This window comes from Parus major, chromosome 3 (genome assembly GCF_001522545.3).
Source record: "Parus major isolate Abel chromosome 3, Parus_major1.1, whole genome shotgun sequence".
NCBI lineage: Eukaryota > Metazoa > Chordata > Aves > Passeriformes > Paridae > Parus > Parus major.
In genome coordinates this window covers 18,045,034-18,070,062 of record NC_031770.1, presented here as the reverse complement: position 1 = coordinate 18,070,062, position 25,029 = coordinate 18,045,034, and the positions used below count along the sequence as shown (strand labels likewise).

Below are 25,029 nucleotides of genomic sequence, written 5' to 3'. Positions count from 1 at the left end.
TGACAATTCCTCAGTCACAACAGCAAAAAATCAAAAGCCACAGTGATAGTTTGAGTGCAAGAAGATCACAGGAGAGATCAAGAATACTAGTAATATCCTAGATATTTTCAAACATAAAGACTTTGCTCACTGAAAAATTATGTTCACTGTGTTTACAGTTGTGCATTTTGGAGGTCCATATTAACTCTCCATTCCTTGGGTTTATTTAAGGTAAAACAGAATATTGTCCTTGCAAGTTACCCCAAGGAGCAGGTGGCATGAACTTTAATTTCCCTTAGTTGTCCTTTATGTCTGTTTAATAGGTCTAAAGCTGTCCAATGATGGTTTGCCTCATCCTGGGCTAGCAGAACTAGATCTCTTCCAGCTCATGCTCAGAAATGTGAGTCACAAGCATCCTAATTAGGGGTGCAGGTTACTGTGTAATTCATCCTTGAAGGGAACCAGCAAGACAAATAGATCCATCACTCTAAAATTAGTTGTAAAAAAGTTCGGAAAAATACCTCATGGTTTTCATAGAATTCTGAAAGTATGTGCTTGGGCCTGGAAGTGGTTTTAAGGAAAGGTTGAGTTTACTTGACATGCAAAGGCACACACTGGAGTCCTTCAAAAGCTGATTCAAATAAGAGCAGATCTTGGGCACTGGGTCTGATGGAGCAGAAGGTCTGTGCTGCACCTTGCTTGTGGGCAACCCTGTGTGTTACTGCTCTCTAGCTGGAGAAACTACTGAGCTGTGCTACCCAGACACCTATCCAAGTGGTCAGCTGGCATCTCCATCAGAGCAGGACTCCTCTTTTTTTAAGCAGAGTGGCAATGTTGGCTGTGTGCTCTCAGAGGACCCATTCTGGGAGCAGCTGTGCTTCAGGAAGCTGCTGGGCCTTATCAGCCCCTAGGAGGATGCTGAGAGCAGATAAAATTGAAACAGCTTGCTGGGAGTTCCGTGGCACTGCTGATAACTTGGCTCAGTTTATCACCTGGGCTCAGGTTGGCCTTGTGCAATCTCTCTTGGAAAGTGGTGGCAGCAGTGCTGGCATCAGTGGTGTGCAGCCACAAAGGGATAAGTGACATACATATTTATTTTAAGATTGCCAGTAGCAAAATCTATCTGATTTCTTTAGTTTGAACATACAGCTCAGCTGGAGCTGAGGGAAGCCAGGCAGTACAGCAGACAATGGAAACCTGACCTGCTAAAGTTTAAAAATGTGTGCTTTTCCCATTTTTTATTCTGTATGGAACACAGGATGATTTGGGTTGGAATGGACTTAGAGGATGATCTAGTTCCAATCCCTTGCCATGGGCAGGGACACCTGCCACTAGAGCCAGTTACTCAGAGCCACATCCAACCTGGCCTTCCACACTTTCAGGGATGGGACATCCACAGCTTCTCTGGGCATCCTGTGCCTGAGCCTCACCACCCTCACAGTAAATGTTGCACTTACCAGCTGTAGAGAAACTGGAGCTATGGATGGCATGGCTGGATAGTCTCCTTGCATGGGGAGCAGAAGACATGTGCTCCTGCACCTATGGAATTGAGAGTGTGTCTGAAGCCTTAGTTACTTTACTGGACCACAAAAATCACTGCATTTAAGGTTTTTTTGTTTTTTTTGGTCTGCTTTTCAGAAGAAAATTATCACCTTATTTACACAGGTATGTTAAAATATTATTTCATTTAATTTATAACAAACCCAAAAATACTTGCCCCCAAAAAGAACCTCCAAACCCTAAAACTAAAAATACCTGGGTTTTTCTTCTGTTGCTTGTTATGAAAAAGATTCCAAATCACACAGCTCCAACCAGTAGAAAAGTCACACTGCTGATCAAAAAGTGAGTCCTTCACTCTGCCAGCATCTCTTTAGTACAAATGCATTTTCCTAAAAAGCCCTGTTAAGTTTAGCATCCTTACAAGAGCCTTGGAACATCAATACTTGTCTTGTGTTCTGCTGACCTTCCTTCAACCCTAAACTAGCTGTTCCTACCCCACTGAAGTTTCTATGTACAGAAAGACATTTGATGCCAGCTACATTTGAAGAAAATAAACTATATTTAAAGCTATTAGTCAGTATCACAGATAGGTCCTGCCCTCCCCCATCCCCCTGGGATGGTTTGCCCTTTTTAAATGGAGTCAGTTTGGATAGAGTATGTGTTTCTTGTATGCCTGTTCTGAAGGGGCCTCCCACAGATGCTATTTAACATATCCTCTGTTAATTAAAGGAGAGGTCAGTGTATTTTATCTGTTCATCTAGGTGGAGCTGTCAAAGTGGATTTGGAGCTGGATTTGAAGACCGTTTTAATTTGTAAATTTGGTGGATGCATGCCTGCAGGTGAGTCTGAAAGCAACCACACTTACACCAACCTCATTTAGCATTTCTAAAAATTAAAATTTGATTGTCCATTATTTAAAATAGGCTTCATATAATACTTTTGGTTTTATTTAGTTTTTTTTTATTTAGGGTTTATTTGTGGAGAGTCAATGTTTAGTCTGCATGTTGTCCCAAAAATTGCAAAGTCTCGAAATTCACCGCAAAAAAATCATACAACACAAATGTGGTTTTGAAAAACAATCCAGTTCCTTCTGTCCTCTCATTTTTTTTTTTATTGGGTAATGCAATATGGGTGCTTTTCTTTCCATCTTAAGCCCATAAAGTTGTCAGCTTTTGATGGTGTATGTGTATATATGCATGCATTTTTATTTATTGTTTAACGTCTAAGAAATCAAGCTTGGTTTCAAAATGTTGTGCTTTGCATTGATACACAAATACTTTGTTTTGTCAGGTTCCCCAAGGTTGCCCCAAACAAATGTCTGAAGGCATCTCAGAGTTAGCAACATAATCAGTTCTAACCAGTTTGTTTCCATTCCTGATTGCTTACTTTTTCCCATGAGAAAATCTTTTCGGGATAGCATTTAACTTGTGGAAGGGAATGGAAGCTCTATTCCTGCAAAATATGAAGGTTCCCTGACTTGCTATTCTTATTTCATGCTCACCACAACCTATTATAGATGCATGCATGGATTTTTGTGTTTTCTTTCCTGGCAGGTTTCCACTAAAAAAATGGAGGCATTGCTTTTGATACATCCTCTGGACTAAAAGTTTCCTGGCATCAGTGAAATAAAGTAGGAAGGTACACAGTGTCCCAGCCCTAGATTAAGTTGTGATAATTAGCTGTTGAAGCTTTAAAAGTTGGTTGATTTGTCGTTGTTTTTTTGTTTTGTTTTTGTCTTTTTTCTTTACATTATTTATCTTGGCTTAGCTTGCTTTCTTCTTTCCTCATCTATGTTTAGTGACTGGAAAATGACCTGGTGTAAGGCACCTTAAAGGAAGTTTCTTCTAACTGTTCATCCTCAGTGCTTCCTGCTGCACTCTGAGTCCCTTGCTGTCATACAGATGGTGCATCCCTTAGTGCATTTGAGTTCTCAGTTTTTTGTTTGCCAAAGCCCAGTGAAAAATGGGTTTCTACTGGATATGGGCAAGTTCTATTGGGAGCATAGAACCGTCACCGTTCCTCCTGGGGTTCTGTTTCAGCCCAGTATATCAGGCAGGTTTCTGGAGAATGTATGGTCATAAATGGGGCCCCCTCTTGAAAATACCAACCCCTGGTGCCTGGTGGGCTGTACTGTATCAAAGGGCTATGCACTTTGTGCAGGGGCACTTGTGGGATTACTGTGCACGGAGGGAGTGAGCTGACTCAGCAGCCTCCCCCTGCTCCAATGTAGGCACATCTCTACAGCCTGGTAAAAGAGGCCTCCACATGCTGGGTGGTGCCAGGTGGCATCCCCAGAGGTGCTCAGTGGAGCTGGAGAGCAGCCTTGTGTGTGCCAGTGACCAGCTGCAGCCTGCTTTAGCTTTTGCTGTGACCCTTCTGCTGAGGGCCGGCTGCTCACCTTCTCTGGAAAATAATGTTACTTATTTTGGTTTTGAAACTCCAGTAATTCTTTTGCTGTCTTTTGCACTGTGTTGGGACATGTGGGGTTTTCCAGTGTGAAAGGCTTTCCTACAATGTTGGTTGTGCCTGTACTGTCATGGAAGCTTTTGATTAATGTGTCACCTGCATACCAAATATCTACCTCTTAAAGATGATATACTGAGAAAAAAGAAAGAAAGATGCAAAATCAATTTGGGATATAGGACGTCCCAGGCTGATTTGGTTAGAGTCAATTTATTTATGTCTAATCCCAGAAGTTCTGCCTTCAATCTTTACCCCATAAGGAAATCAAAAGTCTTGGCACTTATCAGTGCCAAAAAATAAATAACTGACCAAGATTCTCTCTTCAGACCTGTCCCAAGTGAAGTTTTGTACATAATTTTTTTTTGGTTTGTTTCGTTTGCATATGTGACTGGAACCAGTCCCTGCAAGTGGCATGGCTGAATAGAAGGGAGCCTTCCATAAATTGCATGGAACAAGCTCAAGCCAGGCAGGGACACAAGGGTGACATGAAGATTTCATGCTGATCAGCTTCTTGAAAATTCTGTGTGTGCTATCAGTCACTGAGAAAGAATAACTATGGTAAGCAAAATCTTTCAAGCTGCTTTTCTCTGCTTTAAGATCCTCTGGCAAATTTTGCAACAGGGACTAAACAAGTGGGAAAACAATCACATGGAAAGGAAATCTCTGGGAAGCTTTTGAGGTGGTGTTGTGGTTTAGGAATGGTACTCCTCAGTTCAGTGCCCTTACCCCCAAACCACACACTGCTCTCTCTCACTCCCCCATTTTCCCTTTTGTTTTGGCCAAATTTGGGTATTTTGAACAACATTCTTTTAATATCCTTTTGATGGATCAAAACAAATGGAAGAAAATGCTTTTCATGTATTACCAAAAAAAAAGCAGGTGCATTTCCACTATGTTTTGCAAGAGCACAGAGGAAATCCCTCCTCTGAGAACTGGGCTGCTGTGGTTCAGCCCCAGGCACCAGCCTGCTTCACCTTGCTGCTCAACAGTGCTGCACCATCTCTGTGCAAAGAAGGTGGTGGAGGGCACCAAGAATCTCCAAATCCTCTTTCACAAGCTTGTGAAAACATGGTTGAATATTGGTTCTGCAGCCAACAGGAGTGTCTTCTGAATTAGACCCAGGAGTTACTCATAAAATGCTCCTTTAGTCACCTGGTGAAAGGCTTATAACCCTTCAGGTGTGTTAATTCACCTGGTTCCTTACAAACCCTAAGGGGAATGGGCAATCATCCTCTCTTTCTCAGAGAAGAGTGAAACATGAGAGATAAAATGCTTTGTTAATGACAGTCAGACCCTGCCAGAATTTTGCAGTCAGAAAGGGGTGGCTCCTGGGGGGCTGCCAGGCATTTCTCACAGACAGGCAGGAGCCTGTGTATGCTGTGCTGGACATGTGCATGAGCTGGCAGCATCCAGGAACCTTTGGTGAGCCAGCAGGCAGACTGCACATTAGCTGGGTATGGAAGCCCATGGTGGTGCAGGCCAAGGAACTTTGAGCCAGCCAGCCAGGGCTTTGCCAGGTTGAATCCAGAATGGAGGTAACACATGAATAATTCTTGAGGGCTACCTCTGCTTGGTGCTCCTCTGTGCCAAGAGGCACATGGCACTCCTCCATGGGGAGCTTGGGTTGGTGCTTACAGGGGTGATTATTTGTCTTGTCCTTGCTTTTTGGGTACAGAGCCTTTAACTTCTCTTCCCTTGCAGTACAGGTAGTAGTTGTCTCCCTTTCTGAAGAAAAGCCTGGTAATAATCATGTGTTACCACCACAAGTAGTCAGTGTTGATCCACAGCAGCAGTGGTGGCAAAACTGCATTTCATTCCTATGAGGGGAAGGGCAAAAGGCTCATTCAGGATTTAATGTTGCCTGCTGGAACAGAAACCAGAATGGCTTCTCTGCAGGGCCTCCTATCTCCCTAACTTTGCTGCAGCCCAAACAGTTTGCCCTCAATAAACAGATAGGATTTAAGAGACATGAATGTATGGTAGCCCTCAGATTTTGTATAGCTAAGCAGCAGGCTCATCCAGGTTAGGCATTAGGAAAACCTTTCTGAGTGATAAAAGGAGAATGATGTAATCATTTATGTTAGAAAAAAATCGCTGAGATTGAGTCCAACCTGTGACCAAGCACCACCTTATCAAGTAGATCATGGCAGTGAGTGCTATGTCCGGTTGTTTCTTGAACATCTCCAGGGACAGTGACTCCACCACTTCCCTAGACAATCCATTCCAGTGTTTAACAACCCCCTTTCAGTGAAGAAATTTTCCTAATGTCCAACATGAACATCCCCTGGCACAGCTTGAGGTCATTTCCTCACATCTTGTCACTTGTTACCTGGCAGAAGAGACCAGTCCCCACTTGGCTACAACCTGCTTTCAGGGAGTTGTAGAGAGCAATAAGGTTGCCCCTGAGCCTCCTTTTCAAGAGAAAGAGAAGGTGGACAAGGCTGTGAGAAGCTTTGCTGGTAGAGATTGTTAAGGACAAGTTGAACAAACCTTGTATATTAGTGGATCCTGCCTTAGAGCAGGGATTAAAATTTAATTAGCCATAAAATTGGTTAGTCACAGTCTTTTTCCACCCCTTTGTGTTGTTTTGGTGCTTTTGTTGGTTGCTTGTTTGTTTGTTGTTTTTTGGTGGGGTTTTTTTATGTGTGTGTGTGTTTGGTTGTTTTTTTTTTTGTATTGCTACTTTACTCTGTAAATTCTTTCTAGAAGTGTAAGTGCAGAAACGTGTTTGAAACATTTTAGTCCAAGGGTTCAGACACTTGCATAATAGATCTGGCATTTTAAATCATTAACAACAAATGCTAATTCCTGCCTATTTTTCAATAGATAACTTTGGATTGAAAGAATAGGCAGGCTAAAAGAGATTTGAACTCTTGAACCCTCCCTGCACCTTCTGGGAGAAACAAAACAAAGTAAACAAAATCTAGATTGTATGCAATCTATGGGCACACTGACAAGCTGAATTGGCCTCACATATCCAGTGAGCACAACAAACATGTGTGTCTTCTCTTCAGTTATTATTTATACTTGCCAAAGCTCACAGTGCAATATTTTACCCTCAATTTCCACTGGAAATTGCTTTTAGTTTGACTTATTTGTCACTCTTTTCTGATTACTTTTTTGATTACTGCCATGCTCCACATTTTTGTAGCTCTTGTTTGAATACACATAGCCTTAATCACTGGCCTTTTTTTACTTATCTCCTTCAAATTGTAAAAGTTAAGAGTTTTTAAGCCTTAAAACCCCATATATCCAGCATCTCCATGATTGAGAGCTGAAACTGAAAAATCATTTCACCTGAGTAGGGATTTGGCTTGAGATCTCAGTGTGCTACAGATGATCTTTGTCTTTCCCTTTCTTCAAGATGTTTTTGTGGAACTGCAAGTTTGTCTTGTATCCTTCAGAGTTCTGCTTTTTGGGTTTGTTTTTTTGTTTTGTTTTTTTTGGTGTTTTTTTTTTGTTGTTGTTGTTTTTGTGGGTTTTTTGTGGCTGAGCTGATAAGCATGATAAATTTTCCACACCAGGAGTATCCCTGTTTGTGTTACCATAGTATTTATATACAAAAATGCAGCACTGGAAGCGGCTCTTCTGCTGTGATACCTGTAGCTGAAGTCTACATCCAAGAAGCCCTGATGTGGCCTGCTGCCATGTACCTGCTCACTAGGATGTCTGTGAGGCTAAGTGAAAACTCTGTCTATGACAGGCTTCAATGCAAATAAACTGAACTCTCTATTTTTGATCATCTTACAGAACTCATAAACTTCTTCCAGATAAAAGAATTCAGCATGACCTCTCTAGCCTGTCTTAGGACTGTGCATGAACTTTAGGTTCCCATAGTTACAACAAACTGTAGGTTTCCAGGAAAGGGAGTCATTAATTTGAGAGATTGACATCCTTTTCATCCCAAAGGACAGATCCAGCTGAGGATCCTTCACTCATGCCTGAAGGAGCTTTGCATTTGGCAATACAGTGTCCTAAATCTGTGCTAGCTCTACAGTTGTCAGCAAACTGTTCTACTTCTATCCTTTTCCAGATGTTCAAGAAGTAAAGCTATATTTTACTTTTACTGTCAGGTGCTAGAGAGTGCTGCTGCTTTTTAAATAAATACAAATGTTAAGATCTTAAATCATAGATAAGATATAAATACACTTTAAACCCACATTTGAATAGAGTTGCTGTTGCTCACCTGTCAGGGCTCTGTTCACTCCCGGCTGAATGTTTCAGGGAACTTTGCTCCCATTGCTGTTTAGGTGGTTTGGTAATACTGGAAAATGCAACTCTTTTGGCTGGGATCTTGAGAAAGATTCTCTCTCTCTCTCATATCCCTTCTGAGTTATGTTTTGCATCATATTGACCTCTGGGAAAATATTACTCATACACAGATCCTGTTACTGGCCAAACTTTATTTATTCTTTCCTCTCATGATACCAAGTGATATTTGGTACTGATGTTTGATCTTCGGGTTTTCTTTACAACATATGCTTACTCCATCTAATAGAACAACAGTCCTGAAAATAGTATTAATTATATTTTGGACCATATGTTTTATCTGGTTGGCAGAGTAAGGGAACAGAAGGAGTATGACCGAGAAGACAGTTTTGTTTACTGTACTTTCTCTAGCAGACCAATGTAACTAGAACTCACTTAGGTTAGATGAGAGGGACGGGATGGTTTTCTTTCTTCTCTGTGCAATTATAGCTTGGACAGTGACCTGAAAAACTTTTATCAAGCAGAAGGAATGCTGTAAAACAGCTGTTGCAAGTCACTTAGCCATGAGCACCATTATCTGTATTGTGATAGTCTTTATTCATTTGCTTTCCTTACCACCTGTCTGCTTTCCCATTGCTAATCTGTCCTTGTGAGTTTACTTTGTCTACTCAGCAGTGTTCATGAGGTGGTTCCTTGCTCTGGCTCTCTCTCCTAAAAATGCTCATTGCTTTCTTAACCTATTAGAATTGTATAGAAATAATATTTATTATTTCATTTTTTCCACTGAAAATTAATTAATATATTGGATCAGTTTCCCAAATAGCTTCATAAAATAGTATACTATTTGAAAAGGACTATATCTCAGATATTCAAATTCTTGTTTTTCATAGTCTCACTTTTTACACTTTTTTAGTCTTTTTAATGGCAGTTTAATTATTTGATCTGAATAAGCAGGTCAGACCTTGTGCAAATGAATAGTGTTTCCACTAAATGTATATATTTACAATGTATTTCATGTATAAGAGCTCCAACTAACTGAAATGCTGAGAAGTTAGATTAAATCAGGTTTTTGGGTTTTTTTATGGTGTCTAGTTATACATGACTTAAGGTTATGGGCTTTCATTTTGATCAGCTCCTGGTCTTTATGTTGTATGTATTCTATATAACTCCATCCTTCAGTTCATGTGTGCAGCCACAAAAAAAAAAAGCAAACCAAACAAAGCAAACCACAATTCTGAGACAAGAGTAACACACTTAAAAGTGTGTTAGAGTTAAGAGTAACTTAAAAGTTACTCTAATCATCTTAAAAGATGATTAGAGGTATGTCTATCAAAGGCACCAATTACCAGATTCCTTCTATGCAATTCTTTGTATTAAATGGTTAAGTATCTTGAGAAGAAGCCCATGATAATAGAAATAATTGTATTGGAAGGGTGGTGATGCACATTTTATCCATCTACTTTCTTGCTGTAGCTGCATGATGGGAATTAGAATTTCCCTAAATTCTCCTGAATTTCCTCTTTGCAGTGTCTAATGCAGAAAAGCCAATTCTTGAATTTGCTTTTTGTTTTGGTAATGGTTATCTCTTCATTTATCTGTTAGTGAAAGTAGACAGGGAGTATTTTATGTGCAGGCACCCTATAGCTCACAGGACTGGCATAATCATTTAGAGGAGAGTGGTGGAGTGAAATGGATGAGACTTTTGTTTAGACAGGGATTCTGTTCCAAGCTCTGCCTAACGTGACCCTGCGCAACCTTTCTGAGCCTCCTGTATTTTATCTCTGACATGGGTGGACTGATACTTGCCTTCCTCATAAAGTAGGAAGATGGAACTGTGCTTAGTAATTACCTATCTGAACTGTCAGTATCATTAGGCATGATCAGGGGAAGAAGTAAAAACAGGACTCCTGGGTCTCCTCCAAGCTTTCCCTGGCTGGTGAGGCACTCCAGCAATCTCAGCTGCTCTTCCTGTAAGTGCCAGTTTTACTCAGTTGTTTTTATAAACGATGGAGGAGGGACAGGGTTCAAGCAGAATGCATAGGATAGGTTGGTAAAGTCTCTAGAAATGCTAAAAAAACACATGAAAAATGAGACCCTTATTTCTTCAGCAAGAAGAAAATCTTAAATCCTGATGGACTCTCTTCTTGCCAAAATCTGAATTATTTCTACAAACCCCATAAATATTACAGCCTTTTCAAAGAATCATAGAGTCTTTAAGTTGGAAAAGGTCTTTAAGATCATCGAGTCCAGCTGTAAGTTACACTCTTAAAACAGTGTACTTTTTACCTTCCTTATTTCTAGAAGTAGATGCAGGCCAATGTAAAGGGTGATAGGTCTCCTAAAATATGCACACATTTCTTGCTTTTAATCTGAAAAGTAACACAGAATTAAACTGAGGTTGATTGATCAGGGTAAATACCAAAAGGTCAAGGTATAAGGGTTTTTATTTGCTAACCATTTTGAAAAAAACAGCATCTCCAATTCCATAATCAGTTCTCTTTGGTATCACAGGAAGTGTCTTGAGAATTCAGCCTGAACACAACAGCAATATCAGCATGAAAGATATTACTCTTTTAGATCTTTATCAGTTTGGTTTAATCTAAAATACTCATGGAGTTCAGATGTAATTTGATGGAGTCTCATGTATAAACATTTTTCTGCTGTCTGCCTTTATCCTGAGCTTTAGTGCTCCTCATTGGTTTTAGCATGTAGAGGAAACTGTAAAAAAAAAACCAAACTAACAAACCCAAATTTTTTAGTTCCCCTCAAATTAGCTCTTTTTATGAGCTTGCTTTGAATTTCATTGCACTATGTTTATGTCTAAATTTTCTCAGTTCCTTTTGTGTGGCAGTTTTCCCTGGTTTGGATGGTTCTTTCATACCAAAAAAGGCAAAAAGAATGTAGATTAAAGAGAGTTCAAGGTGTGATATTTAAACCTCTTTAAATCATGCTCATTTGTTTTTGAAATTTTTTCAGTCTAACAGCTTTGTTAGGGTCTAGGGTAAGCAATCACTAAGAAATGAGAAAAATGTAACTCAATCAGAGCAGATTAATTGCATGCATTATTACCACAAAGATGTGTATATGTGTTCTCAATATGCCACGCACAGGAAGGCTTATTTGGGATTTCATGTACTGCATTTGGACCAAGAGCTCAATTTTGGTTGCTTGAAGGTCGTCTTCCCTGCCCTGGTCTTCTATCTTATCATCCACCCAGCCCTGGGTCTCTGGTATTTTGACACCTGCTGGGTTTCAGGTTGAACCCAGTTAATTAACCCGTATGTTGTTGTTTATTTCAATAAAAATACCGAATTACTTACAAAGAAATTAAGCAATCTTTTCAACCTCTGAGCACAGCCTCATGGGACAGCCAAGGACAGCTGTAAAGTTCTTCTTTTTAAGAAGTTCTGGTTAATGTCAGCTGAGAAAGCTCTTAGTAAACAAATGAATAATTGATTGCTCAGCTTTCACATAGCTACTGCGTTTCTGGGCTCACATGACTCATTTGTGAACCATTCCTGTCGTCCTAATGCCATAACATTGGAGAAATGATGATTGTTTCTTGGAGGATTCTTCTGTGGACATAGTTGCCAAGACCAAAGCTGTAATGGTTTGTTATTATGACCTTTGTTATTCCATTAGGCTCAATAGCTTTAAAAAAATGATGTGTGCATACTTTAGGAAAGTTTTTACCCTTTACATTGACCTGACATCATAGTTTATGCTACAAAATGTATTAATGACAAAGTAGTGTTTTCATGTCAGGAGGACAAATTTTAACAACTATAATCTGCCCTTAGTCATCATAAATACAAATGTATTGGTAAAACAGACCTTGTTAATGCAGCCAAGACAAATGCTAGGCCATATTTCAAATGAATTTGAAGCACTAATCTATACACTCCATGATTTTTTTTCTGTATCTTCAAATACATTATTGTCAAAGCACTGTTAACATGCTTTGCAGTGGATATTGTAAAGCAGTAATGGCCCATCAGATGCAAACAATCTAGGCTGTTTTTTTCTTGATTACTTGAAGATGTGTAAATGTCTTTGAGGACATGGAAGGGCATAGGGAGCATTCAGTTAATATTGTTTTGTTGTTTATTCATACTTGAAAAATCAGCTTTAAAAAAACAAACTTGTGAGCCTGACAGTACTTGCAAACTGCCTTGCACAGTAAAGAGTTTAATTTATAATAAATTTGGTACATTATAGTTAACTGAAGGACACCCTATCCAGTACCCATTGCACACTGCAATGATGATATAAGGGAGGTTTGCTATTTTCAGATGTTCTAGGACTTCGAGGGCAATACAGGGACCACAAGTGCTCTGTTCTGATTTCCATAAATTAATTAACTGTATGCAAAAAGGTTGGGTTTGTCCATTGGCCTTCACCCTTTCTTGGACACACAGGTCTCTCAGCAGAATGGGACCCTTGAAGAAACTGCGAAGCAGAAAGGCTCCCTGCTTTCTTCCAGCTCCCTTTCATATTTCCTAGCTGGTGTTTGAAGAGCTGTTACCTGCATAGACCTGCCCTGAGAGCTCCCAAGGAAAGGTGTAAGAAACTCTTGGTCTTTGTTTTTCCAATGACTTTGTGGAGGAGAGCTGCCTGTCACCGTACTCTGACACCAGTGTGCTACCAATATCGTGGAATCTTCCCTCATGGAGACTTTTCTGTCAGGCTTTCATTCAGAGAAAGGAAATAGTGAACTTTCAAAACTCTACCATAGATTTGCAAGGAAGCAGAATCGAGTCAAATCTGGTTATGTGTGGGTTCAAAGGGAAGTTTCTCCACTGCTTTGTTTACAGGAGAAAAGCACCAGAAGGTCTCCCCCCCGGTTAATTCCTGTTAACAGTGATACTGGAGAAATGTTTCTTTCACTCAAAATGGCACTGCACTAAGGCAAGTTTGCAAATACCTGTCCTATCCACACTGTAAGCTGAGGAACAGGTATTTACTGCTACAAAAAGTGATGAAGAGTTCTTGATGTCGGGGAGCAAGAAGAGACTTAGCACAGCATCTCTCTGTAAGACAGAAACTTCCATTGCATATTATCCCATGCATATGGATAAGTACATATTTAATGATCTTTCTCTCTGGTTTTAGACCTAAATCCTCATGGAAAACAATATGTGTCTTAGGAATCCTGAATGTAAAATTATCATGCTTCTACTCAGTGCTGTTTAACTGCTGAATTAATCAAGTACAATTGCTTAAGGCCCTAGAGGGAAGGATGTAATAAATCTTAGGAGTATTTGTTCTGGTTTATGGCTGGGAGAAACTGCGTAACATTTAATCAGATGTTATAAACATTTGCAGTGGCACATTTTCCTTACTCGGGGCATTGTGGCATGAGTCTTGAGAAACTGAAGAGGGTATGTCCTGAGGACTGGATGCATTTATTGTAGTTTTTTATAGCTGACAGCATTGCTTTGCGCAGGGTGGGAAGGGGCCGGCTGCTGAGGAGCTGCACGCTGTGCATCCCAGACTTTCGGGTAGAGGGCAGTCGGGTACCGCACACGGGGCTGGGAGCCCAGCTCCGGGCTGAGCCTGCTGCCCTGGCCTGGGGATGGAGAGCATCCCCCAGCCCCAGATAAACTTCCCTGACGTGGAGAAGCAGAGAGGTGGATTCATTGTGCCAGACGCTGATACTGCTCTGGAGTAAGACAATTTGGTGGCAGTACATGGAGTTTCTCTACACTGGGAGCAGGAGCTGCAGAGACATGCAGCAGCCAGTTGAAAAAACTATCCTTGCTGAAATAAGAATCTTCCTGAGTTTAAAATGGAGCTGCTTTAAGCCTTTTCCCTCCCTGCAGGGAAAGTGGTGGTCAGTCCCAGCGCACTGAGTGGAGTGTGCTGTTCTTGTGCACAGCATGTCCTGCCCCTGGGACATTGATCACTGGAAGCAAAGCAAGGAGGCAGAGCCTCTTTCTCTAGAAAAGACAAGTGCCTGCCATTCCAGCAAAAGGAGCTTTGTTTCACTTTAGGGGATGATGTCCTAAGGCATTAGTGGGATTTTTTGCTTCTAATTTACAAGTAGCTGAACAAGCTGGTTGCACCACTCTTGTTCACTGCATGCTTTGCTCTGAACCCTTCAGAGCTGCTTAGAAGCTTTGGAAGGTCTAAATGATGTCAGCTTGGGTAAGGAGCCAAAGCTGGACTCCTCTTGTGCCAGGAAGGGAAGGGTGAGCTGAAGTTTCTGGGTTGAACCCTGAGTAGAGCAAGCCCTGCTCCTTGTTCTGGCCAGGGATGGGTGAGAAGCTGCTGCTTCTGCCTCTGGTGCCCCAGCTCTCTGCAAGAGCTGCTTGCTGATTTCCTGGGTGAAGCAGTCAGAGGGGCTGTGATTATTGCATTGTGCCAGTAGTTTATGGCCCTAGACAGGAGACAAGAGATGGGCTGTTCCACAGGGAATAGTAAGTCCCTGTGGTACCAGGTCTTCTTCTTGCTCAGGTATTTGAGAGCCTCTGGATGGTGGCAGGATGCAGCTGCTTGAGTTGCTGGAAAGGGTCTCTTGGGAAATGTCTCCAGAAATTGCATGGCAGAATTGGACCTTTGTTGTTCAGCTGGTTCAAAGTAAGGCAGAAAACAAAAGGCAGTCCAGGGGCAAATATCTGCTGCTGAGGCTGAGCACGTAGTGATCATTCGTCCCCTCGGACTGTAAATCTGGTCCCATGCCACTCAGCTTCTGTGGGCTTCTCAGACCTTCCCAGCAGAACCTGCACAGTCACTGGGCAGTGCATCTACAGACAAATCAGCCCTGCTTCAAGAATGCAGCTGAAAGCATAAGGAATGCAGGATGGAACTGTGTCTGCAGAGGGGCCTGAGGGTCTTCTGCTTCACATCTTACAGTGGCTGCTGTGTAAAGCACATCCCCAGAGCTGCACAAGGCAGGAGCCACCTGCCACAGGAGCCTTGCAAACACCCCAGCCAGCTGGCTGCTTCCCAGCTGGTGTTGGAAGTCTAGTTAAAAAAGTGCTCCCTGCTGAGGGGCCTTTACTCATCCAAGGGATATTTTTGTCGTTTCCCATTGGGCTGTTGAAAGCACAACTCATGAGAATCAGAATGTACTTGGGCAGTGAGGGACCTTCTCCTCTCTAGGAGCAGTGTCTGGTGCAATGGTGAAATGCCTCAGGGTTTGCCTATCACAGCCTAAAATCCAAGCAAATTGCCAGCTGTGATGCTGTCAGTGCTGGGGATGCTGCTGGTGTTGGTACCCGTGAGCACAGTGCCTTCATTTCTCTCCTCCCTGGCTCCTGCCCTTCCCATGCCAGTGCACTACACCTGTGCCTCTGTTCTGACAGACCAACATCACACTGGCTTTGTTTGCAACAGCTGTAGAGAGCAGCAAGGCCACACCATGAAATGTGACCAATTTTTATCAGAACAATTTCCTGAGAAGCTTTTTTCTTTCTTTTCTTTTTGTTTTTCTCCTTCCGTAACGTAACTTTAGGTTTTAAGAGGGGAAGGAAAATAATAAATGGTCTAGAGAAAATAGATTAGTGGGACCATGTCTTAGTACAGTGGAACAAAGGGGCATTCAATGAAATTAGAAGGTGGTAAATTCAGATCAGAGGAAGTTATTTTATATGAGGTGGTTCCAGGCGGAGGATCTCATTGCCTCCAGAGATAGCAAAGGCCAACAGTGTGGTGGGTTTTGAAAGGGCTGAAATTTGGATGGGCAGCAGGAATGCTGAAAGTTACCAAAGTCAAAGGGAGGGTGCATGGTGATAATTGGGTAGAAATACTAAGCTATCAGGAAAAATATTACTTTTTTTTATCAGAAGCTAGGATCTGCAGTGGAACAGGTCATTTCATTGTGCTTTGTGGGACTCCACAAGCAATCCCAAACATGCCCAGCACAAAACAGTGATGCAGGGAAGCTCGTTCAGGGAGCCTGCCAGCAGCACCAGAATATGAGCACAGAATATGCCACAGGGCCACCCTTCCTCTCACAGGCTCGGGCTTTCAGAGCTTCTCCTCATGTGAGCAGGGCTTGGACACTCTGGACTTGACTCTAGTGAGAAATTGTGAGTGTCAAGAAAATTGGGTTCTATTCCTCTGCTTCAATGCTGTTGTAAAAATAAATGTCTTTAGAGATAATCATAAAAGTTAATGCAAGTCTTGAATATAGCTTTTTTTCCCCTCCTACCAACCTAATAAAATGTATTGCTTTTTCTCCCAGGTATTTTTGTATTAGCAGGCAGTGGCTGCTGCTGGAGGAGAACTGTTCTAGTGCTATAAAATGACTCCAGATGGAGACTCACTTGCTGTTCACTGTCTTCAGGCTCAAGCAAAGTTGAAATGTAATGCTTGTCCTGATGTCACCATCCTCAGCCAGGAAATATGGGAATGTGTTTGGCTCAGGGAACAGCGACGATCTCCCCATATGATGTCTGATTTATCAGATGTCTGCTAAAACCAATAGTTTTGGAATATTTTTTAGATTTTCTTTAAGAAAAGGAAGAAAATGAAGGTGAATGAAATGGGACTGGTGCTCTGGGCTTGACAGGCGTAGCACAGAAATCAATCCCTGCAGATTTGGCGTTAACAGTCATACTGAATATCTGGATCCAGTGCTCCTGGGAGATCATATTTCCATCTGCTTGGGAAAGTCACGGCCGCTCTCTCCCTACAGCTGACATGGAGATACAGCCAAAGCTTCTTCCTGGCAGACTGAGCCAGCAAGGGCTCTGAGTGCCTACCACCATAAGGACCAAATGCTATGAAAAAAAATTAAAAATAGAAGACTTATGTGGTGCTCACTACACAGGGAAGTGAAAAACCTGTTTTTTCCAGTGTGCAGAGGTACATCACTGCTGCGGTGGCAATGAGGTGTGAGGGACTGAGCAAATCCAGGGTGAGCTCGGTCCTGCTCAGGACATCTCTGCAGAGCACCTGGTATCTAGACATGCTGCTGCAGCAGCAGGAGGGCATCCAGTCTCTGAAGATTATACTGCTGCTGGAATACACAGCAGCAGTAGTAGAATAAGGATTTTCTGTGCCTTAGTGCTGAAATGCTTCAGGATTTACCTATCAAGCTCTGAAATCCAAGCAAAGAAAATCCTGGCTCTGGTGAAGCACTGAACAGATGCTCCCTCTTATTCTTCCTGGTTTGGAAGAGGCAAAGGAAGTTATCTATTAGCTTATCTAAGCTAAACTGCAAGAGTAAGAGTCTTTGCACCATCCGCCCATTTTGTTCTTGCAGAGAACCCACTGTTTCTCACGTATGAGACAATTTGTGCACATTTCATGTTTTCTTTGGAAATGGCTTGCACTAAGCTAAACTTTTATTCCCTTTCTCTGTAGTCTGCCAGTTTTTCTGCTCTTTTCTAAGTGACCCACACTCTAACAGCTTGTCCTGGCTGCTGTGCTATTGTTCCGCGCACATGTGCTATCACCGCTATTGCTGCCGGGCTGTTTGTCTTTTGATTGCATGTGGCTGGAAGATTAAGCCTCAATGAGCCCCGTTACTTTCTCATGGGTTTTCCTCTCTTCCAGCAGCTCAGCCTGGCAGGTGACTTTGCCATTGTTGTGCCGTCTGGGGCTACGTATGCACGTAGGAAGTTCACAGGGGAGATTTTCTACGTTTTCCTTTCCTGCCCAGGGATCTGTAAACACTCTTGTCAAAGCAAGCGTTCGGCTTTTCTGTTGTCCTCACGGCAGCACGCTGAGGGGCAGCTGTGCGCCATGGTTTTCCCCAAGAAAACTTGGAGATTTCAAGGAGGGGGAATTGTAATCCATTGTTGGATACCGGTTCCATCGGGTTTCCTTCTCCACGGAAAACAGACGACAGGAAAGCAATTGCAGGAGCAGATGTGACTTGTGACGTGAATGTTACTTCTGGCCCTTCTGTGCCTTTTTTTTTTTGACTAATCCAGTAGGGTGATTCCAAAGCAAGTCAGCTGGTACATGAGACAGATGAGCCTATGGTGGTCATTTCAAGCTTTTCCTTGGCTCTGTAAGATCCAGGGACAATTTGTGATACCTTACCAACCATTTTTAAAAATAAAATTAGCAAGTAAGAGGAATTTTTGGTATTTCAATATGTGCATCCTGTGTAATTGCCTGCATGAATCCCGCTGCTCTGTCCACTGACTGATGTCTCTGTTGTGAGCAAGGTATTGAAGTGTTGCTTGTAATCCCTTTGTAGTAATAAATCTGTAAGTGTTTTCCAGCTCATGTTTCTTTTCAAGACAAGTTAAATCCATAGACTGAAGTCTGGGAAAAAAGCTGGTTTTAACTATTTAGGTCTTTTAAATCACCTCATTTTTAAGGATATAATGTAATTTCTGCTGTATCAGATGGAGCTGATACAGAGTAAGTGTTTGTAACCTTTCTAGATGCTCCCTTGTCTCAGTGTTTTGTGAGGATAAGCCCAGTGGGCTATCAGTTTCGATCTCCCTTTGGGTCCATGTTGAGGCCAGCAGCCTGGCCAGCCACTGCTCCCTTGGCACAGCACCTTCCCTGAGCAGCCTGGTGTCCAAGTCATCCTAGAGCTGTGAATTGTCCCCTGACAGCTGCAGCCCAAGAGTTTGTGTCTCCCTGCACCAAAAGCTGGATGTGTCCTTGAACTTCCTTGATGCCCGCACAACAATGCCTTGGTGCTGCCCTTGAGCTACATGCCAGCCTTGGAGTCCCAAAGGAAGTGGTAACTACCGGAGCCCCAGGAGTCAGACCCTGAGGTTCCTCATCTCTTTATGCGCAGGAGCTTAAAACTCACCTGGCATTGTCTGCCCAAAGCTCACGTGTCAGCTGGGAACTGGACAACACAGGCTGCTGCTGACTGGTGACAGAGCCAGGTACACATCTGGTTCAGTGGGTACACATCTGGGGGCGGAGGACATGTCTGCTGCTCACCTTGCTGCTGCCCAGCACTTCAGGGGCCCCTCTCCCTGCCCACAGCCCCAAGACAGTACAAGTAGTGGTGGATGTTATGGCAGCTCATCAAGTAGGGCACTGTAAAGCTGAATTTAGTCCATACTCTTCACTGGCAAAGGTTGTGCTTTCATGTTCTGGAGGGGTGACTGAGGAAGGGAAGTTGGAAGACACAGCTGGCAGGGGTGGCCACCAGCAGGCTGCAGCTCTGAGTGGCACCTGTTAATGTGAGGGCTGACTCCATCTCACGTTATAAATACACTCATGTTTCTGGCCAGAGAAAACTTTCTTCCAAAATGTGCCCTGCCTCATTAGCAGTCCCCACCCAGGGACCTCCTTTCAACTTCACCAAGCTTCCCAGCACCTCACCACAGGGACCAGTCAGGGACACAATAGCTCCAGCCTGTTTATTTCATTTCACTTTTCCTCTCCTCTTGGCCAGCGGCCAGCAGAGATGTTCTTTGCAAAGATAATAGTTTCAACTTAATCATTCACCTCTTATGTGTCTAAAAGGAGTTAAGGAGACTGGAAGTTTCCAAGAAAAATAAATGAACTGAACTCTTTCGAGGGGGCCTCTTTTAGGCTGTTTTATTGATTTAAAAAAAAATAATAAAAAAAGCAAAGCAGCAAGCTGTTTCTGCACATCACCCCTGCCCTATTTATTTTGGGTTTTTTTAATGCATGTTTAAATTTGGAGGGACAGTCATGAATAGAAGGATTATGAAGTGTTTTGCTTTGTGAAGGGATTTGTGCTTAGAGAGATGCTTCCAGTGTGATATTCTAGTTGTGTTCATTCTGGGAGTTGTAAAGCTGGATCTGGATCTCAGGAGACTCCTTCCTCAGCCTGCATGTGGATGACAGGGAAAAATTAACTCATTTATTTGGTTTTGGTTGGTTGTTTTTTTTAAGGGGATTGAGATTCTGTGTGGTTCATTTTGGGATTGTTATTTAGTTGTGCCCTGAAGCTCTGATGTTTCAGAAAGTTGGAAGACCCAGTCCTTTGATGATGGATCTCTTTGGGTTGCCTCTAGCTAAGCAGCCATTATCACCAGCTCCTTTTGGAAATAAGCCCTTTGTTTAAGCCACAGAGAACACATCTTCCACCTGGCCTGGCTGAGGGACGGTGATTAAAACCCGTATCTTTCCCACTGGCATATCCTGTCCATGGAGCTGTTGAAAAAACGCAGGTCCTTGGGAACTGTTGATAAAAATACAAGGTTTTCCTGTCAACAACATTTAACAAAAGCTTATTTTTTCTTTTTTTATTTTTTCTTTTTTTTTACTGAAAACCTGAAAAATTTGATGATTTTGGTAAAGAAGCTCACTTGTAGCTGAGAGTGGGTCAAGACACCAGCAGTAAGTCTGAACCTGAGGAATGAACTTTTAAATTAGACAAGTTTGGGGGGATCTATTTTCATGTAACCCTCAAACCAAAAACTACACTGTGGTGGGCCCTAAACCATAGGAAGAACCAAGTGCCATCTGGAAAGTCTGGAAGGACCAACAGGCTGCCCTGAGCTCAGGCTGCTTTTCCTTGGCTCTCTGGGATGAGGCTGTGAGTTGTGACTCTGTGATTCTCTCTGTGGTTTTCCTACCTTCAAAGAAGCCTCTTCCAGAAAAGAGTGAAGTATCTGAATCCATTCCTCCTCTCCCATGGTTCTGGCTCCATCCTCTGAGCAAAGTGACTGCATGGAGCTCTGAGCTCTCTCTTGTGGTGCTGCCTTTTGCTCATGCTTGAGTATGTGCATGTATATGTACTTAGCACCCTCTCCCTGCAGCTATGGAGGGTCTCTGCCTGATCCCACCTTTGGAAAACAAGTTTCCTTGTGGGTACAGATTGTAAGAATCATCTAAGTGTCTATAAAATAGTGGGAAAGGGAATAAAGTTTAAACTGTAATTCAGTATTCATAAAAATTCCTTCAGTGCAGACACCCATTTTCCAGACTTTGATGACTAGGGGGAAAATTGTCCTGCCAGGTGGAGTAGGATTTCTAGTTCTTCTTTTCAGCAAATGAAGGGCTGAATTTAGCAAGCTTGGAGTGATATGGAAGTGGAATATCCGTTCTTCTCCTCCCCCTCCTTTTCCCTTTCCCCCTGGGCATGCAGCACCCTCCTCCTTAGAGAACACAGACATGTTAATTATCATGAGGCTGTGATGAGGCTCTGGGCTGGCCGTGTGTTTCCCTTCCCCCTCACTGAGCACTCCAGTAACCACACATTACCCAAGCCCAGCGCTTTCTGCATGACTCAGATATTTTTTTTAAGAACTAGAATCCAATGGACATTTTCTTCACTGATACCGCTGGGACTAGAGGTCTTTTTTTTCCCACCAACCTTAAAAAACATGCTGATATACTGCACATTTTTTTTTTCCTTTTCAATATTTTTTTTTTATTAAAACAGCACCAAGTCCCACAGCACCAAAGGATGGGGTCTCTCTTGCTCTCTTCTCCCTTCCTCAACAGCTAATAAAAAAATAAAAAAGGTTAATTAGACATAAAACACTGAGGGACACTTGGACCATCCTTGATGGCTGGGCTAAGCTGGGGACACTGGCAGTGCAGGATGGAGACATGGCACAGGTTGCAGCACCCTGGGGTGCAAACGAGAGAAGGGGAAACAGCTGCCATCCTGACAATGGATCATGCTGGGAAAAACCTGCACTTTTCTTAGACCTGAGGCATCCAGCTGAGGCTGGGCATGCATCAACCACTGCCAGGTGAAGATGCAGAAAATGCCTTTGTGAAGGCAAAGGTAGTGACCTACAGTTCCTCTGTCACCCAGGGTCTGGGTCCCAAATACAAACAAAAATGCTGGGTGCATGATTAGGTTGAACAATAAGGCAGTGAGCTCACACTCAAAGCTCTCTGAAGAAAGAGGTTTTGGAAGGGCTGGCACCAGCTTTGGTTGCAACATAACCTGGCACACGTGATCTGCATGCTCTCCCATGCTGGAATTGTAGATTTGTGATGGGTGTCTGGGTGGATCCGTGCTCTTGCAGGCTCGGTTCAGGGAAGGCCCAGCACTGAACTTCCCTGGGAAGCACAAGCAACATGTGGAGCCAATGTGTGATTCCTCATGTGAATCCCAAGGAGTTCAAATGGACAGGTTTGGGGCCACAGTTCCCATCTGACGTTGCCTGCCTGATGTGATTATTCAAGCCTGAATTCCTTCAATTGACAGCCATGCTATTTCCAGTCTCTTAGTCAGCATATACCCCTCTGCTCCCAGTCTGATGAGACCTGGATTTTCCCACACTCCTCCTTAAATGGAAACACATTGTTCATCTTCGTTTTATTTATTTGTTTGGTACAAAAAAACAAGATACTGCTATAACTTTGAAGTGCTGGCTTCTACAATGGTTGGTTCCTTTTTGGAGCAATGGGTTTTCCTAAAAGCCACTCTCAGCAAGATCCTTATCAAACTTTCCTTAGCGGGAGACAATGAACATTTCACAGCATGAAGAGGAAAAAAAATAAAAAGGTTAGTGAGAAGACAAATGTGCTAAGTGAAGAGATAGCCAGGGTGAAGATGAGATCCCCCAGCCTTGTAAACACAGATTATTTTCTGCCTAACCTACAGTTTCCGGATATTTCACTCATTGAGTCAGTTCCAGAGTAAATTGAGGGGTGAAAATGGGGCAATGTGTGGACACTTCCATTTGAAACGCATGAACTTCACACTCATCTGCCTGAATACCAAGGACCTCACTGCCAGTAGTTGCCAGGGGTGGCAATTATGAAGGGATTTTCAGGGGAGGGGAGAGGTGTCTTTGCAAACCACCAGGGGTAACTTTCCACACCAGGTCACACTGGGACCAGTTTGTTCCCTGCTGGGCTGCAAAACCAGTGGCTGACCTGTGTGGTGGCACTTGGAGCTGTAGGGGGGACAAACTTCCTGCTGGAGCCCAGCTGCCAAGCCTTGTGGAGAAGGGGCAACATATCCCACAGCCTGCCCAAAATCTCTCCTGTGTCAGATCAATGCCAAGGGATGCTCTGGGCAGGGACAACCTGGGGCCACCTTCAGACCTCTCCTAAAAATGCCAGTGCCACTGGACAGCTGGAGTGGGAGATGAGCACAGAAATGGATCATCCTAGCCCAGCATCTGCCAAATCTGAACAGCATCTGCTCCACAAGAGCTTCCATGGGGGCAGGCCCTGCCAGTGGCCAATGCCCTGGGTCAAGGCAGGGCCCTGGGAGTTGGTTCTGCTGGGAACAATCACTGCTGTGCTCTGGCTGAGTCTGAGCAGCTCCATGCAGGCGGGTGGCAGCTCTGTATGGAGGAAATGTGTCAGCTGGCGTCTGCCGTGGGTTTTGGTTTTTTTTTTCCTTTTAGAATAGTTATATTTTTAATTATTTGTCAAATGGTTTCAAGCCAAGACTATGCAATCAGTCAATGTTTGTTGGTTAAAATAGAAGTAAACACTAGGTTATATAAACAAAGGAGCACTCTCATTTATTGCCCAGGGATAACACCAGCATTGTTGCGTGGATCCTCATCTGAAGGCTTTGAAGATTGCTTGCTCCATTTATTTTTCTAAAGATGGATAACTTTGTTCTACTTGCTCAGCTTCTTAAGGACTTCAATAGACAAGGGGTAAAGTGCAGCAAAGGTGGGTCTGGCTCTGAAGGGGTCCGGTGGGAAAATGTGTTTTTGGATTCTGATCTCATCCCAAAAATGTCTTGCATTTCAGTACCTTTAGATAGCTTACAGATTGGAAATGCCAAGGAACCGGAAACCTTCCCTCCAAAGTCAACTCTGCTTTCATTAATAATTATTTTAAGACAGCACTGAGAGAACAAAACAGTACTATGTGGAGCAGAAAGAAGCCTGTGAGGAATTTGGGGCTGAGCAAGAGTTCAGCCCTCATCCCCGCTGTCATGCTGGATGTCAAGGATCAGCATCCCAAGATGCAGAGGAGGTGTTCACATGAAGTGATGGTGAGGGGTGTGACACAGGGGAGAAGAAAGAGCTGCCCTCCAAACAGCAGAGCCGGGGAGAGGCAGGCGGTGGGATGGGCAGAGCTGTGCCCCTGGGGCTGAGGAGGGGCTGAGCCTGGCTCAGGAGATCTCCAGCACCCACAAAGGCAACATTCAGGGAGCACATGTCCTCCTAATTTCTTCATGTGGGAGAGATGCTGACCCCATTTTACAGATGGGAAAACCAAGCAGCAGAACACGAGGATGTGCATTTTCTTGCCAAACGTGCGACTTGACTTCTTCCTTTGGGCCTGACCTGGTATCATCCCTCACCTTGCTTTCTTGTCATAAAGTTGCTGCCTGTGCCTGTGATTCTCTTCCACAAGTTCTGGATAATATTAGATTTATCACTTCTCTGTGTAACGTGCCAATCCTGGCAGCATGTTGTGAAAGCACAACAGCAACAAGAAGCATATGTTCTGCAAGTCAAGTTAGTGGGATTTTTTTTTTCACTGCCAAGGACAATAATTTTTTTCCTCTTTTTCTTTTTTTTTTCTTTTTTTTCAAAATAAACATCATGCTGGAATGTGCTGCAGCAAATGGCTTGGGCTCTATTATATTTCATGCAGCTTTCTAAACAATTTTCAACCCTGCTGGCCCAGTGTCAAACAGAAGGCAACCAACAATAGCAAAATCCCATTAAAGCTGAGAAGGTTCCTTCCTGAGGTGAACACGGCCAGAAATAGTAATCTTGGCTCTCTTTTCAATTTGGCATTGGGGACTAATAATGCCTGTTCTCCTAATGGAAATTATCTAATTTCATCCAAGTGCAGCTCCAGAGAGAGCTGGGCTGACGCACAAACAGTCAATATAACAACATTCTTCTTGAAGAGCTGAACAATGGGGCTTTGGTGGGACCGTGATTAACAACGTCAAACTAAGAACAAACAGAAGGTGTAAAAATAGGCATCTGAGGAGTTGACACAACGGACTATTTTTCATCTGTAAGGCCAGAGGAGAATAGCTTGTTAAATTGTATGCTTGGAGCACTTCATCAGATGTTGTGTGGAATGACG

General features: G+C 43.0%; 1 long non-coding RNA gene across 1 annotated transcript; it reads left to right on the top strand.

Moving 5' to 3' along the window:
- Positions 1 to 1,656: 1,656 nt before the first annotated feature.
- Positions 1,657 to 19,599, top strand: LOC107201874. The gene is made up of 4 exons (XR_001520441.3): positions 1,657 to 2,318; positions 3,033 to 3,117; positions 4,341 to 4,500; positions 12,570 to 19,599. It is a non-coding gene; the product is annotated as an uncharacterized LOC107201874 (long non-coding RNA).
- Positions 19,600 to 25,029: the final 5,430 nt, after the last annotated feature.